This window comes from Pipra filicauda, unplaced genomic scaffold, assembly GCF_003945595.2.
Source record: "Pipra filicauda isolate LSUMZ 115617 unplaced genomic scaffold, ASM394559v2 scaffold12_size5214236_pilon, whole genome shotgun sequence".
Lineage (NCBI taxonomy): Eukaryota > Metazoa > Chordata > Aves > Passeriformes > Pipridae > Pipra > Pipra filicauda.
The window spans coordinates 2,278,447-2,301,166 of NW_024103763.1; positions in this window are offsets into that span (position 1 = coordinate 2,278,447).

A 22,720-nucleotide genomic window follows, 5' to 3' on the forward strand; every position below is an offset into this window, starting at 1 on the left:
GCTCAAAACAGAAAATCAATAAAAGGATTTTCCTATTTCCTCAATAGAGGAAAGAAGAAGTTAAATTAGGGCATACTGCCAGCAGCGTGAAGAAAGGGGATTCCTTGTTTTGATTTTACACTTATTTAATAGTTGTGTTGAGTGGCAGATGTGAGACAAATAGAAGAAAGTAACTGCATACCAAAATAAATAAAAGGTGTTAGAGTAGCATATTTATGCATGTGCACTAAGCTTTGACCCTTTGTTCTGACAGTCAGAATTTAGCAAAACCTCTAGTGTGTTTTTAAGTGGAAATATAAAATAGGTGGTTTGGTAAAAAAATCCTTCAATCTGGCATCACTTATAATAGGTGGAAACTGGAGATACCTGCATGCAATTATAACTGATACTGCACTTGCCCCAACTTAATGAGAAATTATTAATCAGTTTTGTATATATTAGATTCTTCTGGGTGGATGTGTAAGAAAGCTGGAGCCTGGCACATGAGAACCTTTCAGTGCTTTCCTGGACTGCCTTTATTCAGAAACGAGAGTGTTACAGCTTACTGAACTGCTTAAACTGAAAGCAGGTTTATCTTATGAATTATTTGTTTCACAGTGGCAGTTAAAGGATTACGTGACTATCTGAGTCTCACTTGTGGCAGGAATGGAACAGAGACTTAAAGGAAGATGGTTCATGTCTTGAAGAGCTGTTACAATAAATTCAGATGACAGGGCCCAGATAGTGTGGAGAGAGGGAGGAATAGCATCCCAGCAACATGGCATGTTTCAGTCTCCCTAAGAGCCCCTCAGCAGCTGAGCCAGAGAAGCACCACACCATGTTTGGCCCTTGGTCTGGAACTCTGTGTGCCAAGATTAAACCTTTTCCACAAAATGCCCTAATGGTGCTACCTGCCTGCTGTCGAGAGGACTGGAGAATACCCTGGGATGATACCCAAAAGCAGCTGCAGCTTAGTTGTCATTGTACCTAAGTCTGTGCTTATAAATGTACATATACATTTAATTATAAATCAGGGAGCTGGCAAAACTTTACATGGTTTTTAGAGATTTAATAATATCACACTGATTAATTGAAATTCAACAAAATGGAGCGATGTTTGGTCCTTTTTCAAACAGTGGGAATTTTGTGACTGATTATCATGGAACTCAGTTTTCATCTTTTCAGGTTTTGCTAAGTGGGAGAAGGATGTCCTGCTGCCTTTACCACACAAGAATATTATGTTTGTATATGAAATGTTCAATTACCTGGCCAGTAAAAAAAGCTGAGTGTTCATGTGTTTGGTTAAATCAAAACTACTTTCAAGAGATTCTGTCCGTTATTGAAACTTGGAATTCTTTTCTACAGGTATGCAGTCCCTAGTCATCTAGTCTATCATCTTTTTATTTGTTTTCTTTAAAAGTTGCAGCTAATAGTTAGTGAATATGAAAAATCCATCTGGTCACAGCCTTGAATTTTATTAGACCATAAAAGTAGGCTTAACAGCGATTACACATTTTGCTTTTAACTTTGGTATCCGAGTGTGCCTCATGCTTCTTAAATTGATTTTTTCATCTACTTATGATCCTATCTTCTTATTTCTGGCTTTGTAGCTACTTTGGTCATTTGTTCTGTCAAACTTCAATCTTCTGTTTATGCCAACCCTGGTCTCAGTAAAGCAGAATTTCTGATCATCTGTGAGTCAATCTCAACTCTAGGTACTCTCACAGAGCTCTGTGTCAGTGGATGTTTTCCAGAGATATATGGAAGAGCTGGGCCTTCAAATTTTGGGCTGATCTCTTTTGATTATATTTGCCTGTAATTAGGGTCATATGATGTGATTGACTTTAAGGGACACTGCTTTGAGTGTCCTTTGGGAGAACTCTTATACTAACAGGCAATTCTACTTTTAACCATCCGTATTTCTCTCCGGACAAAAATTTTTAATAAAGTCACTTATCTTTTCTGTCTCAGTAACAGACAAAATAAATTTTATCTTTCTACTCTTCTGGTTGCCTTCTCTCTCACTCCTCTTAATGTCAAGAGACTTTTAAGAGGAAGGAAAAAGGAAAAAAAAACCCAAAAAAACAACAAAAGAAAATCTGGACTCAGTAATGGAGAAACATTTAATGGTTCAACTAACAGAAGGAAGTCTCAGTGGAAGAGAAAAATGTGGGTTGATATTAACATAATCATGGCTGTCAAAAGTGCACTTCTGGAAAATGAAAAATCTTCTTATGTGCAAAGGTTGATAAAATAAAAATAAATTATCCTTGCACCAAAACATTTCTTTCAATCTTTTATTTCCTTGCTTTTGCCTTTGATGTTGTCTGTATTTTAATAGTAATTTGCCTAGGGTTTTGGTTTATTTCCTGGGTTCAGTGCAAATCCTGTTGGGCACGCTTAAAGAATATCACCATTCTGCAGCCAGTTGTATCTGATCCAGAGCCTGAAATGGTTATTCATGCCTTTGTTACCTCAAGATTAGACTACTTAAACTCCTTGCTGGTTGGTTTCCCTGATAATGCCTTCTATGAACTCCTGCTGTTACAAAATATGTCTGTTGAAGGGATCCACTGACTGCAAAGTCACCGCAGGAACTATTTATTAACTGCTCCATTTATTAAATTTAGATTATTCCATGAACCTGCAAAAAGCATGAATTGCCTCAGCATACCATGTCCCTAAAGATTTGATTTTGTCAGTAGAGGGGTTTTGCCTGCTTCAGCAATACCTTCATCTAAGAATTGTCTCTGTGGTCTTCAGTGGGACACTACAGACTAAGGTCAGCAATAAGAAATATGGTAGATCTGACCTATAATGAGGTAAATCTGTCAGATGTCACAGAGTTAGCTTTCATGAGTTATATAAAGCATTAATTTTAATAGTGTTTTATACTCACTCCAGCTGTTGCAGGTGGCCTTGCTACAACAGAATGAATTCTTACTTTCAGCATTCAGTGTAGGTTTCATTAGCACCTTTACTAACACAAAATGGAACAAACCAGCACAGATTTTAACATAGATGCTTTTCTAATTTACAAACCACATACATAAGAATCTGTAAAAAACCCCTTAAATTCATAGAGCTTCTAACTCTGCATCCCTGTGTGTGTGTGCTCATGAGAAACAGAGAAGCAGAGGAAGAAAGAAGTGCAAGGGAGGCAAGCACTGAGACATAGACTCAGAACTACAGATTGAACACTTAAGTGTCATGCAGGCTTAAGCCAGTTGGAAATACAAATCTACATTCTGACCTGAACAAATGCCTAGTGAATTGGATGTTGTAGATATGACGAGAGGGGGAAAAAAATCCCAATGTCAACTTTTATTTAGCATCTTATGTTATGGTTACAGGACATTCTGACACTGTCTCACTTCAAACTGCTGACCCTCCACCATATCACAGCATCCATTCTCACCCTGACCTACTGCACTGGCAGCTCCATCTTTCATGGGCTGAAATCTGCTCTCTCTACTCACTGTATGAGCATCTGCAAGTTGCCCCTTGATCTGTTATCCAAGCATGAAACTGCATGAATAACCTATTTTTTTTAAGGCACAACATACAAAAGGAGCATAAAACTTTCAGATAAGTCTTTTGGACAGTGCCTATGGAACCATGCTTTCTCAGTTTACCATAATCAGAGAGATCCTCTCTTAACACAGAAAGAATAGTGGGAAAGCATCCCTTGCAGCAAAAATTAGCAATGCCATCCTATATGCTCATTAAGTACTTTTAAATTGTGTACCAAGCTGTGTTGCATTGATTGTGTAAATGAAGGTAAAATCAAACCCATTTTAAACTTTTACATCTTTAGAATTTACTTGTATAGTATTGCCAGGGTATAAATGCTTTCATGTGATGTGCTTCATGCACATGTATGAAAAATTAAAGAAGGCTGAATAATTTCATTGAAACCACACAGAGTCCACTACTCTCTCCATAGTGAATGCAGCAGAGCAAAAGTCTGAATGAGTAACAGAGATTTATAATGTGCCCTGGAGGTCAAAACTCTCCAGCTTTGACAGAACAATGAAGGGATCAAATTCCAGTGGAAGCTGGCCTCCCCTGAGCTCTTCTGGCCTCTGGTCTCCCTGGCCATACAATGCGAGGGATTATTCACAAAAATACCCCAGTCATTCTCAAGGGGTTTTTTGTGGTTTACAGAGAAAAAAGCCCAGAACCCAACCATGTGGGAGTACACTTGCTAAATCAACACTTCCATTTTCACTCAAAACCAGGTGGGCAGCAAAAGTCCGAAAAGCAATCATTATTCTCTCCATTATTGTGTCAAATTAATAAAAAAAAAAAAAGAAAAGAGAAAGACGAGCAAACAGGCAGCTGGACTTTCTGTAAAGGGTGCATTTAAATGTCAGCGATGACTCTCAGGAAAAGTGGTGAATTAGGATGTCATAAACGACCGTGCTGAGGAAGTACTGCTGAAGATGGGATATGGGTCGGATTGTAAAAGCATCTTCTAGCTGACAGTGCCAAGTGCGACTTGTGATGAGTGGAAGGTCAGCAAATCCAAAACTAGATCCAGATTGGGCAACTTCTTGGACAGATGTTCGTTATCCCATTTATTCTTGACATGTTATTTCTATAATGAATGAAATACATCTTAGCACGTGTTCTTGTCATATACCTATCCTCCTGCCAAGGCATAATGTTACAATACAAAAAAATTGCAAAAATAGAAGTACCAGGAATTACAAATTTAAGAAGTTCTCACTTGAGATCTAACCTTAACTAGGAAAAGAGATAACAGAGAGATTATCTTTTCTGTGCATCTGTAAAATAGGACACTAGTACCAGCATCTTTACAATAGTTTGGATCAAGCTTCTTTTTTTGCCTCCTTTAAGAAAGGCCTTAAATTACTGTGGCAAAAAGCAATGACTGAGTGACCTCATCCATTCCAGTTAAGACAATAAAATCTCATTTCTCAGTCAGCAATGTCAAAAGGTTGACTGAAAAAAAAAGCATTTTATACTTACCCTTTCACATAATCTGCAAGGGTTGTGTTTGAAGTTATCCAGGCTAACAGAAGCCAGCTAAAGCTCTTCAAATCGTTTTGTTAGTAATCCAATGTTGAAGGTGGAGAGATTAATTTAGTAAGAAAAAAAGGCAATTGACACAGCCCAAACCCATGCCGAACATAAACATAAGAAGTGTGACCTCAAATAGACAAAAATTAGTGTTTGGTAAGCAAGGTCTTATCAGTAAACAAAGTCAGGAGTCAAAAATCTTGTCCAAATACTGTTCCTGTGACTTGTTAAAAAAAAAAAAAAAAAAAACACAAAAAAAACCAAATAAAAAACCCCTAACTCTGCCTTAGTGTTTAGTAATATCTGATCCTATAGAAATATGCATAGCATTTAAACAGCAGCATCATGACCACTCATGAGGATTTGATATTTCATCCTTGGTCAACTACATCATACTTGTGTAAATTAACACAGGGGAGATTACATTCTGAAGCTATTGACAGTGTATTAGGCAGTTAAGTTGATTCATTTTGTCTTGTTCAGAAACCAGAGCAATATGCCTTATTTCCTGTCTAAGAAAGTCAGCAGAGAGGACTGTGTCATCAACACATTCTGGATTCAAAAGAAAAATAGCCATTCTCAAGCTAATGTCATCTGCAAATATATCTTTCCCCCTTAGCAATCAACCAAAAAGGACAGTGTTGAAAAAATAGTAATGTGGTGCACTGTGGCTGCAGAAACAAGAGGAAACCATGCTGTGAGCCCTCCTTCAACTCAAATAAAACTTCCTGTCCCACTGAAGAGTTTTCTGGCAGTACCAGCCTTCCTGGGATATTGGCAGTCACTGGGGGCAGCCAGCACTTGGTGAGTGCACTGCATGAAAGGACTGAGGGAAGACAATGCAAAGTATTGTGCACAGCCTATTAATTCTTGCCAATCTCCTCAAATAAAAGTTAACTCAAGGCAGAGGTCTGGCTGACAGCTGAACATGAGTCAAAAGCCTCACTAGGCATCTTGGACTCTGTCACGGACTGTGCTATAAATTCACTGAGAGAAACTTGCTCTTCTCTAGCAACATCTTTGGGATTTTTGTACATAGTACGACTTCCTTCCTGCTTACTTAAAATCTGGTGTCTGGCGTAGATTGAGAGTCGCTAAATTTATCTGAAACTTAAGACATTTAGTTCTCCTATGCATTTACTGTGTAAGTAGAGATTTTGGAAACATGAGTATTTCTAGACTTTAATTTTACCTGTATTTTTATTTAATATAGGCACAAATCTAACGAGATGAAATGGAGTTTGAAAATTGCATTTAAAGCAAAACATTTATTTGAGGGCTGTTTAGGGTACCTTGAAAGTATCTCTTTGGCTGACATGTAGCCCACATGCACTGACACTAAGAATAAACAAAACAGAGAGAAGAGTCAGCTATTGCTTTACGTCTCCTGAGGGGAAAACAATTAAAAAGTAAGGAGTCTAACAGCACATAGATCAAGGAGGGTATTTAAAAACATTAAGGTATTGACTAAGTAAAATGCAATACTGAATTTATGGAGAAAGAATGTTTTTAAGATGAGCATAGGCCCTTTCTGGAAGCACCATCTTAAGCTACCAACAGAGTCAGGACACATACACTTGAAATGAAGTCAGTGAAATCATACTGGAAATGAATGACTGCAATGAGTAAGTGAGAGCTAAGTTCACTTAATGAATAAGTGAAAATGAGTAATTGTAAATGAGACAAACTGAGGTAGGTTATTGGATTAGTGATCTTGAGTTAAGGCTGTTATATAACACTGCCCTTAATTCCCTCTTACGATATGCATTGGGTAAGTCAGAAAGCAAGTATATTAGAAAATGCTTTCAGCTGTGCAGAAGATAGAATATACTCCTATTGAACCATATCCCATTGTTACATACAGAAGTGCTCTGCTGATGTATAGGATATCTTTAAAGTAGATTTAAACACAGATTTTACTTCTCTAACCATCCCTTACTATTATGCTTATTCTATTTTCAATAAAGAAATAAAATACTTCATACAGGGATTTTTTATTTTTCAAAATTATTTGGGGACTGTAGACATTTCAAAAGAGGTAGAGAAAACAACGGGATCTTCTCTTATTCCAGAATATTAACATTTGGCAAAGATGAGTCTGCTTCTCTTGGCAGCAAACGCAGCATTAGTTTTGAGTAAACTGGAAGTAATTTAAGAGAACATTATGAAAATCTCTTTTATTAGACTTCATGGTAATGCAAAAGGGAAGTCCAGCTGACTTTATAAAACTTCCTAGAAAGATTGTTTTCTGATACCTAGGCACTTAAGTGCGTAGGGAAGATATATCCAGGCACATGTGAGAGACAACACTTAAAGGAGACAGAAGCCGTAAAAAATGCCAAAATAGGTTGGAAATGACCTTTCAGATAACTGAGTCCAACCATAAACCAAGCACTTCCAAGTCTACCATGAAACCATTTTCATGAGTGCCATACCTACACATCTTTTAAATATCTTCAAGGATGGTGACTCAACCACTTGCCTGGGCAGCCTGTTCCAGTTGACAATCCTTTCAGTGAAGAAATATTTCCTAATAGCCAATCTAAACAACCCCTTACACAACTTGAGTCCATTTCCTTTCATCCTATTCCTTGTTATTTGGGAGAAGAGACTGACGCTCATCTCACTACAACCTCCTTTAAGATAGTTGTAGAGAGTGATAAGGTCCCCCCTCAGCCTCCTGTTCTCCAGGCTAAACAATCCCAGCTCCTCAGCAGCTCCTCATCAGATCTGTGCTCCAGATCCTTCGCTGTTGCCCTTCTCTGGACTCACTCCAGCACCTTGATATCTTTCTTGGAGTCCGAAGCCCAAAACTGGACAAAGGACTTGAGGTGTGGCCTCACCAATGCCAACTGCAGGGGACAATCACTGCCCTGGTCCTGCTGGCCACACTATTTCTGATACAGCCCAGGATGCCATTGGCCTTCTTGACCACCTGGGCACACTGGTGGTTCATGTTCAGCCAGCTGACAACCAGCACCTCCAGGTCCTTTTCTGCTGAGACACTTTCCAGCCACTCTTCTCGAAGCTTGAAGTGTTACATGGGGTTGCTGTGACCCAAGTGCACTTGATCCCCTCGTCCGGATTGTTGATAATGATATTAAACAGGACTGGCCTCAACACTGAGTCCTGGGGAACACCAGTGGTGCCAGCTCGATTTACCTCCATTTACCACCACTCTCTGGGCCTGGCCATCCAGCCAGTTTTATACTTAGCGAATAATACACTCATGTAAGCCATGAGCAGCCAGTTTCTCCAGGAGAATATTGCATGAAATGGTGTCAAAGGCTTTGCTGAAGTGTAGGTAAAAAGCACCTTTAGTACCAGAATATACTGAGGTCATTTCCATGGTAATAAGCAGAGTTACATTGCGGGGTTCATATCTCTTGATCACCAGTTACATACATAAAATTGGAACTCTACCTAGCTCCTGGCCTGTCCAGGCTTGATTTTTGCAGAAAGGAAGGTGCAAAGAAGAAGAACAGGTGTGCAGAGGGCAGAAAGAGGACCAGTATGTTCCTGAGTCTCTGCCCTCTTTGTTGCCTGCACAGAGTTGCAATCTGTGCTGTGCCCTGGGGATCTGGAAGCACCCAGGGTTTCCCAAGTCAAGTCACAAACTAAACCTAATCTGCCAGAGAGAAAAAGATGCCCATAAAGCTGTCTCTGGGAATTCTGACTTTTATGTGCTTTGTTTATACACAGGAGAGATGTGCTTTTGGCTGAGACAAAAAGGTGCTGGCCTGCCTGCAGGGCTCCAGCTCTACTTAGTAACAGGGGGCTGAGTCTTAAAAAGTCCACATGAACGTGAGATAGGTTCGGCAACATTTTTCTGAGCCAATAAGAAAATCCCCAGCATACAACATCCTTGTGTACAGCTGAAGGCCTGTGTTACATGGGCAGGGGGAGAGGGTGCTTTTTATTAAGGAGATGAGAAAACTGGGTTTATCAGCTTGTAACAGTAGTACGTAGGGGCAGCAGCAAACCTGGGGCTGCAAATGGCAATTTGTGTCAAACATCATTGACTATAACAGCAATATTCTAGTACAGAAGTCTTACTACGTGTACCTTGTCTCCCTAGCAGTGAAATAATACTTTTGGTGAAGTTTAGTTTAGAATATAAACTACATGGTGCTATGTCTGCCTTGTTTTGCAGCTCTTACCTGGTCTACAAAGGGGAATATGCAGATATATCAAAGACTTTTTCTGACAAGTCATTAGTTTTTCTTGTTTGAGGCATGACAGCTAACTCTGACTCAGAGCATTGCACTAAATGTCATGGCTTTAATGCCTAGGACCTCAGGAAAAGAAATTTTTTTGATAGATTGCTCCAGGTTTTGCTTCCATAAATCCACTTATCTACAGTCAGCTTCAATGGTGAAGGTTTTTGACTCATGCTGCATCCTAGGCAGCAGGGCATCCTAGAGTCCCAGGGAAAATCAGTCATCATCAGGAAGTATGTGATGCAAAGAAAGGTGGGATTTTATTATTGTTGGTTTGGTGCTTTTTGCAGGTGGAACATGGCCATAGCAGAGAGTATGAAAGCAGTTTCACATAGTCGATATTCAAAGAAGCAAGACCACCTGTGATGAATCTGTTGACTTTGCTGTGTTGGAAGAATTTGCCTATGTGCTGTTTAATTTTTAAGTTAAATTTGAATCAGGCTGTAGGGGATACAATTAAGTTTAGATCAACATGTAACAGCATTGGCATTGGCATTGTCACAAAACAAACATTTTGTTTTAGTAAAAGAGCATCTTGCTTTGCTTCATCTTCTGCAATAATCTACTGCTCAATCCTATTACCTTTGAAGCCAATGGGAAAAACACATGCTGGTGTCTGTGGAAATAAAACTGCATCTTCTGTTTCTAGTATACTGACCACATTAAGCTGTTCCCGACACTACTTCTGAAAGTTTTATTGGTTTGTATGAAAAATAAACTGCTTTTTTCCCCACCCAGACATCTTCTTTAACATAGTCACTTAAATACCCAAATGTGCGAATGAGTAGGCCTGAAAAATTCCAAAGAATTACATCTGTATATGCTTCTTGGTGTTAAACTGGCTGTTGAATTTTGCAAATATTTTTTCTTTTAGTTTATTGATGTCAAAATATTAGGTTTTGCCAAGTTGCATATTATTATCATTAGTATTATTATTATGAAAGAAGAAGAAGAATTGAGTGCTGAATTGAATTAAAAAAAAAAACAAACAAACACAACACCCAAAAACCCCAACCAAAAAAACTCCCACACAATCACTTTAAAGACTTCTTTGATTTTGCACCATTTCATTTCTTAGTTCAAAAAATGAGGACAACCTCATGGTTACAATCCTGGGCCAAGACTTAAATTATGCCTTTAACTTTTTTGCACTGTTCTTATGCAGGTTTGATCATTCCACATAGTGACTCAATTTTTTCTGCATTACAAAGTGAAAAAAATAAGTTCTTTTTTTCACCCTATTAAACTCTCAGACAAAGGCTGTTACTTGCCAGTTATCTGTACACCATATAGCACAGTGAGGCCCCTATTTTTGTTGTAATTTAGTAAACAATTTAGCATTAATGTTTGACTCTGAAAGAAAACTATTCCTGATGTTTTTATTGTTCTGTGTCTTGCATAATTTTCTCCTTCCTAGAAAACATTAAAGAGCTCATCCAGATTTCCAAGAGAATCTTCAAGTATAATAGCTGCTGACATTTGCTTAAATATGGTAATAATTTGCTCCTTATACAACAGCTATGAACCATATTTTCCAGGGTACATAAAGGGAAGATTCATCGTTTATCTCATCTTGACAACTGGAGGAAACAGAAGATGCAACAGGGCTTGATGATAAAACACTGAAGGACACTGCAGGACTAAAGTAATATAGTGCTTTTTTGTGGATTCATTGCCATCATCAAAGACTTTCATATGCCATTATGGTTTAATGATTCACAATGTAATTTGCAGAAACACCTGGGTAGCCCTGAGTAGCTTTATTCTCATTATAGATTTTTCTTCCTTTAAATGCCCAAAACTACCTGACAAGCCTGGTTCCTGACAGTTCACTTACTGTGTTGTCTAAAGTGCCTTTTCCAGATCCAGCTCACCAGTTCTATCTAGAAAAGTGGTAAAGATACATACAGGTGAAATACCTCTTTTGGGGTCCAAGTAGGTAAGCTTCAAATACATTTCCATGTATTCAGTCCACTGTCACTGAAATTACAGGACCAGCAAAAGACTTCTAACATGCAACCTGCCTTTCAGAGTACCAGATACAGTGAACCAACTTAATACACTTTGTACTCCACTACGGTTATTAGGATGACAGTATATCACTGATCTGCACATCTAATATATAACTACTATAACCACTATATAACCACTATAACTACTAGCCTAAAGCAAGCATTTAACTGTACATTCAGCCAACCCACCTTGCCTTGCCTTTTATTCTTCTCTTTTTCCTTCTCTCTAGAAAGCAGATGAGTCTGAACTCCCAACTAAGTGATCCAGTGTTCCGCCTCACATAGGAATACATGATCCAACCAGTGCCACAGATCAGCAATCACAAACATCATTCTGATTCAGTTTAATAAAAAGAGGGGCAAGAGTTACTATGAGGTAGTTACTATGGGAGATTTTCCACTAATATCAAACTGTGGATCAAAATCCATGTGCTTTAGTTGCTGTGGAACACAAAATCTAGAATTCGAGCTATCCTGTATCTGATGCTCTTAGTTGTGCTATTTTCTGTTGATGGTATAATAGTCAAAAGAAGGCTTGGAAGTGCTTTTTAGTGCCTTTGAAACATAAAATGTAATTTGAAAATTAATTATTGTAAACTCACATTGTAATGGTAGAGGGGTTTTGAACTAATATTTGAGTTTAAGCTCTCCAATCTTCTACTTACGGTGTTGATCAGTGTATAATCAATATTTTTTTCCCTTAAGGTTTTAACCAAAGAAGCCTAGAGCTAAGAACCTAAATGATTCCCTGTTTGGCTTATTGGAGTTTCAAGACACTGCCAAGTGCTCCCGAAGTCATTCTATGGCTCATTATCATGTCAATGTATAGCTTACTAATTAATGACCTTAGAGTGACTGAGATCTAATTATATTCAAAATGCTTGTATCTTTTTTTGTCCTTTTGAACATGAGGACATTATCAAATTGGTTTTCTTTACAGGATTTATTTTTTTAGTTAGTGTTAAATAAACTCAATCCTTCTAGACAGAACATTCCAAGATGTAGAATCCCTTAGCCAAAAATTTGTACTTCATAGTTGAATGTATTTACTAGTGGGCTATGTTTTCTGTTGTGCTTGCTACAACTGATACTATTTGTATGTACAACAGCTCTTTTTGTGACATGGTTCAGCTCAGAAGATTTTAATTTGATACTTCAGAGCACCAAGCTGGTTTGTTTAAATAAAGATAAGGACAACATGAAGTGTGTGTGGCATACCAATCCTTTTAAAACTGCTCTGCAGAGAAGATGCCTTTGAATATTTAAGATACAGTTTCAAAAAAAGTGATTGCTTGAAAGTTGAGCATTGAATCCTACTTTAAAAATGACTCCAATCCCCATTGAATGCTCTGCTTCTTATTTAGGAAATCTGAAAAGGTTTTCAAGGCTAGGTACTTGGTTTACAGAACCAACCCCATTCCATTTGTCTTGCAGTATGTACCCACCACTTCATTCAGTGATATACCTATTTACACATAACTTTTGCTAAAATGTTGGTATCGGTCAGTATTTTCATGGACGGAAAGAACTGCAGTTTTAATTATCCCTCCTCCTATAAATTATTTACATGGAGCCTTTTCTTGACTTCTCTGAAGTACAAATACTTTGAAGACACAGAGTGAATAAGCCATTTCATACCTCTGTGGCCATTGGAGGGGTAGGTTAGAGCATTTCTCATGCCCAGACATTTGATCTGATAAATCGGGGGGTGAGAGAAGACTTTTACTTTGTCAAAGAAAAAATTCTTCTTCACTTCAAACTGCTTGAGATTACTAGTATCCTGTGGCACCAATGAGTTGATAGAAACCCAAAAGGACTCATATACTTTCTATGAAAAGGAGGAAAAAAAGGTTTTTGTAACAAGAAGGAGACATTCAACTTCTCCACATGATACTTACTATGGGAGAAACACTCTGTGGAAATGAGCAATTTGGGGTGCAGTTGGACATCGGCAATGTGTTCACAAAATATGTGATCTTGGCAATGGCTATGCAAAAGCTACTGTTCAAAACAATTTAGGTTTCACAGGATGGTTCAGAAACCTTGGTGATGATAACAAATTGATTTCACATGTTCCAATTTCCAAGGAGCAAGCAATTCTTTAGTCAGATTGCCCACACTATGGCAGGCTATATATACACATAGATATTTTACATGCATATGGTTGTGTTGCTCATGGGGCTTCTCCTGGTACAACGCTGTTCAAGTGTGCAAACTGCTTAGAAAAAACACAAAAACAAAGCAGGTAATGGCAAAAATATATATGCATGTATCTGTCCCTCTGGTGAGGCCCATTTCAGAAACATCCCTTTGTGCCTTCCATGTACAGGAAGCCTGTGATGCAGCATGGCAGAGAGCCACCAATCTAGTTCCAAAGTTCCCAGAATCTTATAATGACTCCTTTGTCTTAAAATTATGGTCCTGTTGACCCTCCTGAGACCTCTGAAGACAAATGTAGGCTGCTGCTCCCATATTAAGTTGCTTATATTGTTTTATTTCATGTTTATTGTCATTGTTCTTAGTTCTTCGTATCAGAACAGCATTTTGCTATTCACAAGACCAAGGATCTCCTTGTTGAGTGAAATTATTTTGTTTACATTTGCCTTATCACTCCTTTTGTTCCCTTTTGTATGGAGTTTCCTAAAGATTTTCGTTGGACGCCTCAACAATTTACTTGCATTATGCACATACCCCCCTTCAAGGGGACCTCTGGTATCCTAGAAATTTTGCAGAGGTTTTGATCAGCTGATAGAAGTATTCGCCATATATCACCCCTCCCGACAATGTCAGATATTTCTAACATGTTTTGTCTTGCATAACTCTGTCATGAAAGTTTAATAATTCTTTTTATTTAGAGAAGTGAAGAAATATTTTAGGCAAGTCATGAAAATTTGAAATGGAATATCTTTCTTACTGACAGAATTGATATTTTGCCCTATAAAATAGTCAGTAACTTCAATAAGATTCAAATATTATGATTTTTAAGGAAATTGGGAATTATAACAATGATTTACTAATGCTACTATGTATTGTAGCAGCAACCAAAAGTTATTTGACAGTTTTGAATTACTGGAGGGTATAGTTATCTTTGAGAAATACTCTTAAATTTAATTCTTTTCAAAATTACTATTATTTAGCACCACATATAACATTTCTCTGTTGGTAAACATGAGCCTTCATACAGACTGGACATACTATCCAGCTCATAGACTTCTAATGTCTAGTAGATTTCACAATAATTATTATCTCTGAACACATAAAATGTAAAAGCTAATTCCCACACAGAATTTATCCACCTCTCTTTCAATGTGACTTTAAGCATTTTTTGTCCCTCCCTTGTGGATCCATGAACGTCATGAACATTCACTCCCATCCTTCATCTTGCTGGGCTAAATGCACATATGCCTCTAATCTCTGCTCACATCTCTCTCCAAAGAAGAGAGATGTTCTCTCAGAAAGCTTTCTGTGGCACCTTCATTCAGAAGTGTTTTCCTGTGCTAGAGACTGTACTGTTTGACACAAGATTCTCCTATTTTTTTTGGTATTTACTTACAAAAACGGGAAAGATGGATATCTGTTTGCTATAGTGCATTGTTTTACTGACTATCTGGTAAGTTTTTCCATTAGTTTATATGAGGGTAAGAATCTCTTCGATCATATTCCACACAGTGTGTTTTGCATGTAACCTCCTGTATGCGTTACACCTTCTTATACACAGCTGGTGAGGAATGCCACAGCTTTTATTAAAAGCCATAAGAACATGTCCAAACAATGCAAATGAACCAGAAGATCTTCCATGTGTAAGTCCTTTAATAACGTCCCGAAGGTAGAGGAAACCGACTTCTGAAATTTATCTCTATATTACAGCTTTTCCCTCCAATCTAGTGGATACTTGACCTTCTAAATTGGACCTGATAAATCTAAATCTAGATACCCCTTTTTTTTAGGGGAAATATTATGGTTTTTATTATATCTTACACACAGAGAGGATAGCAAATTTCTACCTCTATGACTAGCAGAAATCCTCGATGCTTTGTATATTAGCAGCCCAAGGACAAGGAGATCACTAATGGTGGGGTTTTTTCCATATTTGACTATACCAACAGCTGTTTTCAGCTACAGGATATTTCTACTATCAAAGAGAGGAGTAAATCAAATTGGGCACTCATATTTATAACACACTTTTTCCTGTGGAGTTCTGCACATACTTCCTTTGAAGTATTTTCCACACTTCTGATAGATTTTTCAGTACATTTTGATATGACGGGAGAGCTGACAGGATATGGAGAGTTTCAGGGTTTAAAACCTGACCAAATGCCAACAGAAGTCTGCAGGAGTCTTTCCGTTGCCTTCTGTGGGGTCTAAATGTGTTCTTTAATAAACTTCCCTGATGAAACCAAGGATTTGCATACTCTCTGGTTGTGAGTACATTTGGTTCTTTTTCCTTTCATTTCTCTCTCACATTTTGTCAGCTAGACTTCCTCTCAGCCACCTCCTCATTTTTTCTTCTTTTATGATGTGAAAGAGCTCCTGTGTTGGAAACCCAGATCTCTCGGGTTCATACCAAAGGTCAACCAACTCGTTTCGAGGCAAAAGCACACGATGGTGCCTTCAAGAAGAAATGGATAAAAGCTGCTGCAGAGGTGAGGACATGCAGAACTAGCAAAGTAAACAGATTAATTCTAAATTAAGTTATGCATGTGATCCAGCCGGTTTAATAATCAAACCAAAGAAACATGTCAGAAACTTCTTAAATACAGCACTGGAGGACTCTGTGGTCGAGACTCCATCATAAGTAGTCTTCCAGAGTAGGCAGAGTCTGAAGGGCAAGAACTTGAAGAAACTTCCCTTTTTGGATGCGTCCCTTGGTTGTCTCTGCTCCTGTCTCAGTTCTGCCCTGCCTGTCCAGGTCATCTTGACTGGGGGGGCAGCAGCCCTTGATGTGAGGCTCCTGAGCTCTGGGAGGGCTCCTAAGCAGCCATCCCTGAGAAGAATTGACCTGAGAATGATCTGGCAGAAACTTTCCAACTTCATACCTGAGGGGAAAATTAAAAAAAAATTACTTTTTTTTAGTTTTTAATTGCAATGAGTCTGATGCACCTGTGTGTGCATATATTTTTGTAGACAGCTATCCCTTTGTTTTTCTTCCTTCCTTCCTTCCTTCCTTTCTTTCTTTCTTTCTTTCCTTCTTTCTCTCTCTCTCTCTTTCCCTCTTTCTTTCTATCTATCTTTCTTTCTCTCTTTCTGCCTTCCTTCCTTCCTTCCTTCCTTCCTTATTTCCTTCCTTCTTTCCTTCCTTTCTTTCTTTCTTTCTCATTAAAGGTTCTGGATATTTGGGTTTCTTTCCATTGTTCTAAAAATCAAAACAAGCAAAAAGTGATGAAAGCTCTTCCTCTTTCCTTGTACCAATAGTTTTTAATAGATTAAAAACTGTGAAGAAAAAAAAAGAAGAAACTGGAAAATAAAAAGGTGAGAATGATTTCAGTTTTAAAAATGCAAAGTCAGAAGAGATAACTAAACAAGATAGGAAAGACCTTTTATAGGAAGGATGTTCAATAGTCTTAGGAAATTCACAGTCTTGATTTTAGGGCAGAAAGTATTATTATCAGTAAAATATTCTAAAATTGCGCAACATTTCCAGTTTTACTGTGAACATAGACATATCCTGAATATATAATATCATGGTAGTAGAGGATTTGCAGGCATTCATTTGGTTAGGTCTATTTGCAGTTTTCCACTTTTGGTAACATGCTGTCCTAAAATTCATATAAAACTTTTATGTCATTTTGTGTATCACTTTATCACTCATGTATTAGTTATGATGATAAATGAGTGAAACACTGATACCTCTGGTAGTGGGAAGAAACATTCAGGACAAAAGTATGAAGCAATTAAACTTGTTTTTTCTTGAAGTTAGTAGAAACAACAGGAACCAGCAGCAAATCACAAATTTATCCCATGCCTGAGCAAAACTCCAATCTTTATGTGAGGGGAAACTGTGCTGCATATTGTTCTACCAGGGAGACATGTGGCTTGCAGAAAAATGTAGTGAGCGCTATACGAAGTCATCCTTCCAGATATTCAAAAGCTTCCTGGGCAACAAGGTGACCCTTCTTGACTAGATGTGGTTGGACCAAATGATCTCTAGATGTCCCTTCTTATCTCAGTTGTTCTGTGATTCTGTGAATGTCTACAAGAAAAACAAAAGAGCAGTAGGCACTGCTCACAAAGCAGGTACTAGAGCAGAACACTTCTGTCTTTTCGCTAGGAGTACTACCAGAACCCACGGTAGTAGCTCTGAAGGGTTGGGAATGCTCCACTTTAGCCACAATACAATAAAGCCCAGGATCAAGACAGAGAACTTGCTTAGACCTCCATCTGTCACTTTCTGCACAAGCTTGTAAGTTTTAAATTTTTTTGTCCTCCACTTTCCTCATCTCTGATAAGTGATGTCCAGCTTCAGAAATGTTTTAAAATCCATAACTGAAAAATACTACTACTGCTACACTTGTTATTAGTCCTTATGCAGTATATCCAACAGCTGTCCTAGGCCAATCAGTAAACTCTGCAACAAAGGAGAGAGTTAGACAAACCATGAGAAAATTGTTCTCTATGGCAGAAGAGTCTTTATGGCTTTGTGAAGGGAACTTGTGCTGCACGAACCTGTCAAACATCTTAGGAGAAATCAGTGGCTGTGAGAGAGGTATAATCTTGCCAAGATACATCTTGGTATTTTTAAAGAGTTTTTGGCAAGGTTCCTCAACAAAGTTCCTAAGAAGCTAATGTGACATTTATGAATAACTGATTAGAATTTAGAGAAAGAAGGATAGGAGTAATGCTCAGCCTTATAGTGGTCAAGGTCACAGGTGGGATGACACAGTGATATGCAGTAAGATTAGTGCTTTTCATATCATCCTGAGAGATCTGAAAGCATGGGCACCTAGTGAATTGACCAATGTTTGCTGGTGTTATAAAATTAGGAGTGATAATAAAAACTAAATCTGATTGGTAAGAATTAAAAGGAGACTTTACTGGCGAGCAAGAAAGTGTTTAGTAAAATTCTTAGTTGATGAAAGTGATATACTAAGAAAAATAACTTCACTTGAAAAATTATGAACTTTAAATGAGCAATTACAAGCCCACAAGTAGATGAAGGAATCACTGTGGTCAGCTTGATGAAAACATCAGCTTGATAGACAGGAGGGATCAAAACAAAATAGAACATTAGGGAAAAAGCAATTGAAGGGAAAAGCTAGAAATTATGTCCCTGTGTGCCTCCAGTAGCACCCACATCTTCAAAGATGTGTAATTTACATCCTCCTAGCTATAACCAGGTATAGTAGAAGTGGTGTTCACATTTCACAAGGGGTGGATAACGCTCTTTTTTGGGGCAGGATGTCATTCTGTGGATTTACTACAGTGAAAGGATTCCCTAGAGCAGTCAGAGGTGATGACAGAAAAAAACCCTCAACTAAAACCCAAACAAAAAACTCCACAATACAAAAGACTCTTCTGTTTGAGAGGATTTATATAGAAGAGGAGGAGGTAATAATTATGTATATTTCTGTGAATGAAATGGAGATGGTGAAAAGCAAATGATTATGAAGTATTTCTCACAGAACAAGAACTGAAATCATCAGACCACAGCTTTGAAACAAATCAAAACATTTCTCTCATGTATACACTCCCCACAGTGCCTAATTAAACTTCAAAACTCATTCTGTCTCTAACAGTGGCACAGTGGAGGCCTGTCACTGGTGGTGCCCAACAAGGTTCAATATTGTGCCCAGTATTCTTTAACACATTAATCAATGACTTGGATGAAAGGACAGATGCCTCCTCAGCAAGTTTACTGGTGACACAAAGCTTTGAGGAGTGGTCAATACCCCAGAGGGCTGTGGAGCCCTTCAGAAGGACCTCGATAGATTGGAGAGATGGGCAGAGATGAACTGTCTGAAATTCAACAAAGGCAAATGCAGGGTTCTGCACCTGGGGAAGAATAACCCCAGGCACCAGCACAGGCTGGGAGCTGATCTACTGGGAAGCAACTCTGTGAAGAAGGACCTGGGGGTCCTGGGGGATAGCAAGCTGTCCATGAGCCAGCAGTGTGCCCTTGTGGCCAAGAAAGCCAGTGGTATCCTGAGGTGCATTAGGAAGAGTAGTGCCAGCAGGTCAAGGGAGGTGATCCTGCCCCTCTACTCAGTCCTGGTGAGGCTGCATCTGGAGTGCTGTGTCCAGTTCTGGGCTCCTCAGTACAAGAGAGACATGGAGCTCCTGGAGCAGGTCCAGCAGAAGCTGTGGAGTCTCCTTCACTGGAGGTATGCAAGAATCATCTGGATGCAGTCCTGTGTAATGTGCTCTAGGATGGCCCTGCTACAGCAGAGAGGTTGGACCAGATGATCCGCTGCGGTCCCTTCCAGCCTTACCAATTTTGTGATTCCCACAGGATCATGGAGCCTCCAGAACAGAGAATATCCATTGCTAAATATTAAGAGCACTGGCTCAAATACATCCTCTAGTGCTGAAATCCTGAAGACACTAACTGCAAGAATCTGCAGCACTATTTCCCATTCTCTTATGTTTCTCCCTCATATCACATAACAGTCTCAGTCAAAAAAAAGGGAAAACCTTTGGCCAAAGCTTTGACATCTTGTATTTTGTACAAAACCTTGGCAGTCCTTAGGTATTCTTTCCTAGATAAACAGCCAGACCCTGTACCCAGGTTAGCTATGAGGCTGTTTCCAAGATGTGCGAGCTTTTTATACAGAAAAAATGTTTTTCAGTACCTCATGAACAAACATGAACTCCATGCTCCCAGCTATCCAGAAAGACCTCAGACAGCTACTAAAGCCACCTGAAAGACAGTAAAGCTGTAGAATCACAGAACAAAGGAACTCCACTTCCATGTTGTTTTAACATAAGAAAACAATCTGCCTTAGGGAGCGCTGTTGAGTGAGTCCAAGGGCTTCACAGGTTTACAAAACCGGACACTTACTGGGACTCATGCCTCCAGGCATATTTCTTTTTCACTGCTTGGTTTCAGGAAAGCAACCAGATATTGTCTGTTAGGAGAAACTTTGCGTAACAGCTTTAAAGATATGTATTGTTATTATTTCAAAAATAATACTGCTACAGCAAGTGTCGTGAAAATGGAAAATACCCTCGGCAAGAGCAGCTGCAGTAAACCCAGAAACTAAACAGATAAACTGTTCTTTTAAATGTGTTTAGGTGTAAAAATTGCCTACACATTAGCCAAATCATTGAGAAATAAGCTATGCACTAGTTGGTATCTCATGGATGAATTTCATCATGAATCCAAACCCTCAAAGAAAAAATTTTCACCTTTATTCCATCTACTGAGTGCTCTCATGAGTGAAGGTGAAGTAAAAATATGCAGTTAACAGGGTATTTAGATAACTTAATTATTCCATTTCCTCACCTTCTCCCAGATTCTGACTTCTAGTAATTTCTGCTGAATCAAGTGATGCAGAAGGCTTGCAAACTACTCAGCTTCATGGCTGTTAATGGGTTATGGCCACTACTGTACTAGAGGTTTTCATAATGCTGCATGATTGATTATCCTGACCAGGTCAGACTGCTTGTGTGGGATCAGAGACACGTAAAAAGAGCAACGCTGAGCTATTGGTGCATGAACTGTCTTGAAGAGAGGGAATTGAGTTTGTGGTGCTAGAGTAAAGCTCTGTATTTTATGGAGTGTTTAAAAGCTTTCCTTTTCTATTAAAGCCTTTTACAGAATACCACAACTTGGAGGGGGGAAGAGAGGGGGGAGCAGCAGCTTCTGTATTAGTATAGGCTGGGATGAGATTCAAATTTGATTGCTGTTGTATCACATTCACATAAGGTAGTCACAAATGTCATAAGCATGCAAGACCCTATCTGTGTGAAGAACAATGTAGAGTCATTACTGATTCCTTTTGGGCAAGTTACAGACAAAAGGTTCACTGTCATATAAAAAAATCACTAAATGGTATCAACGAGCTTTCCAATACACTGTTCCTATAATATTTCTTGGCTTTTTGACTTCAGCAGTATCTGACAAATTCTGAGCTTCTTAGTCATTTTATTGCCTCTGTTCATAAAAAGACAAGAAAGAGAAAACCTATTAAGATATTTTTTCTTTGTTACCTTTCACCTAAAATGCCTTTTCACTTTCAATATAGTTCCTGGGGGGAATGCTGACTCTTTAGTGCCGAAAGACTGTAGTTTTGGTCACAATACTATATGGTCTTCAGAATTTAAAAACCATCTTTGCAAATTTAATTTGAATTAAATTAATAGATGTGAAATATTTTTATGACACTTTTGTGATCTGCTTAGTAATTCATTACAGAAATTGGTTACAAGGAAAACAATGTCCTGAAAAGCTACATACAAACAGTGTTTCCAACTTCGTGATTTACCCTTCCTCTCCTGCTCTTAAGAAAATGCAAAGGTTTGTGGAAAAAGCTCATTAAAATTTCTAAAATGGATAGTCAGTAAATCATACAATACTGATACTTCAAAAAGGAATGTTTTCATACTTTTATTTTACACAGTGTTCCATCTTCAACCTTCCTCTACAGCCATTTTGCTCAGACAGGCACAGAAGAACAGAAATGAAGACAAGGAACAGTACACCTCCTCCAGGTCCTTTCCTCTCCCCACTGGGCTTGTCCAGGATCAGCACAGCCCCATCCAGCCATCTCTGCCACCTGCTCAGCCATCATTTCAGTATCTGTGGAAGCACCAGACTTCCACTGCACCAGTTGTACTACCAGGGCAGCCGCGTCGCTGTGTAGACACAACCTTCATTGCCCAGGTTCCTCTGAGCAATTAATATTTTTTTGTCAAAGCCCAGACAGCCCCCTGTATCTTATCCATTCATATAAGGATACCCACTTGCAATGCTAATGAGTAGTTTGTAGAAGGGAAAATGGAGAACATTGCAGTCCTGTTTGGCTGCTTGCCACTTAAGAGTTTGTTTTATTATCTATACCCCTTCCATTTATTTTATTTTTCCCTAAAGTGGGTTTGGAAAAAGACACGCTGGAAATGAAAAGATTTCATAGACTCATCAAATGGTTTGGGTTGGAAGGAACGTCAAAGAATATCCAGTTCCAACCCCGTCACAGGCAGGGACACCATCCATTAGACCAGGTTGCTCAAAGTCCCATCCAACCTGGCCTTAAACAGTTACAGGAATCCATATTTTCTATGGCAAACCTGTTCCAGTGCCTGACCATGCTCACAGTAAAGAATTTTTTCCTTATATCCAACCTAAGCTGGGCCTCTTCCAGTTTGCTCTTTGTACTGTTGCAGGGACAGCTGCCTTGTGAATTTTATTATTTACTGGAAAAAAAATATGATCTGTAACCTGAAAAAATAAGCCTTGTGGGAAATATTGATAGAGCCCAATCTAACTTTGAAAACTGGTCACAGGGAAAGAAAGAAGAGAAAAAGAGA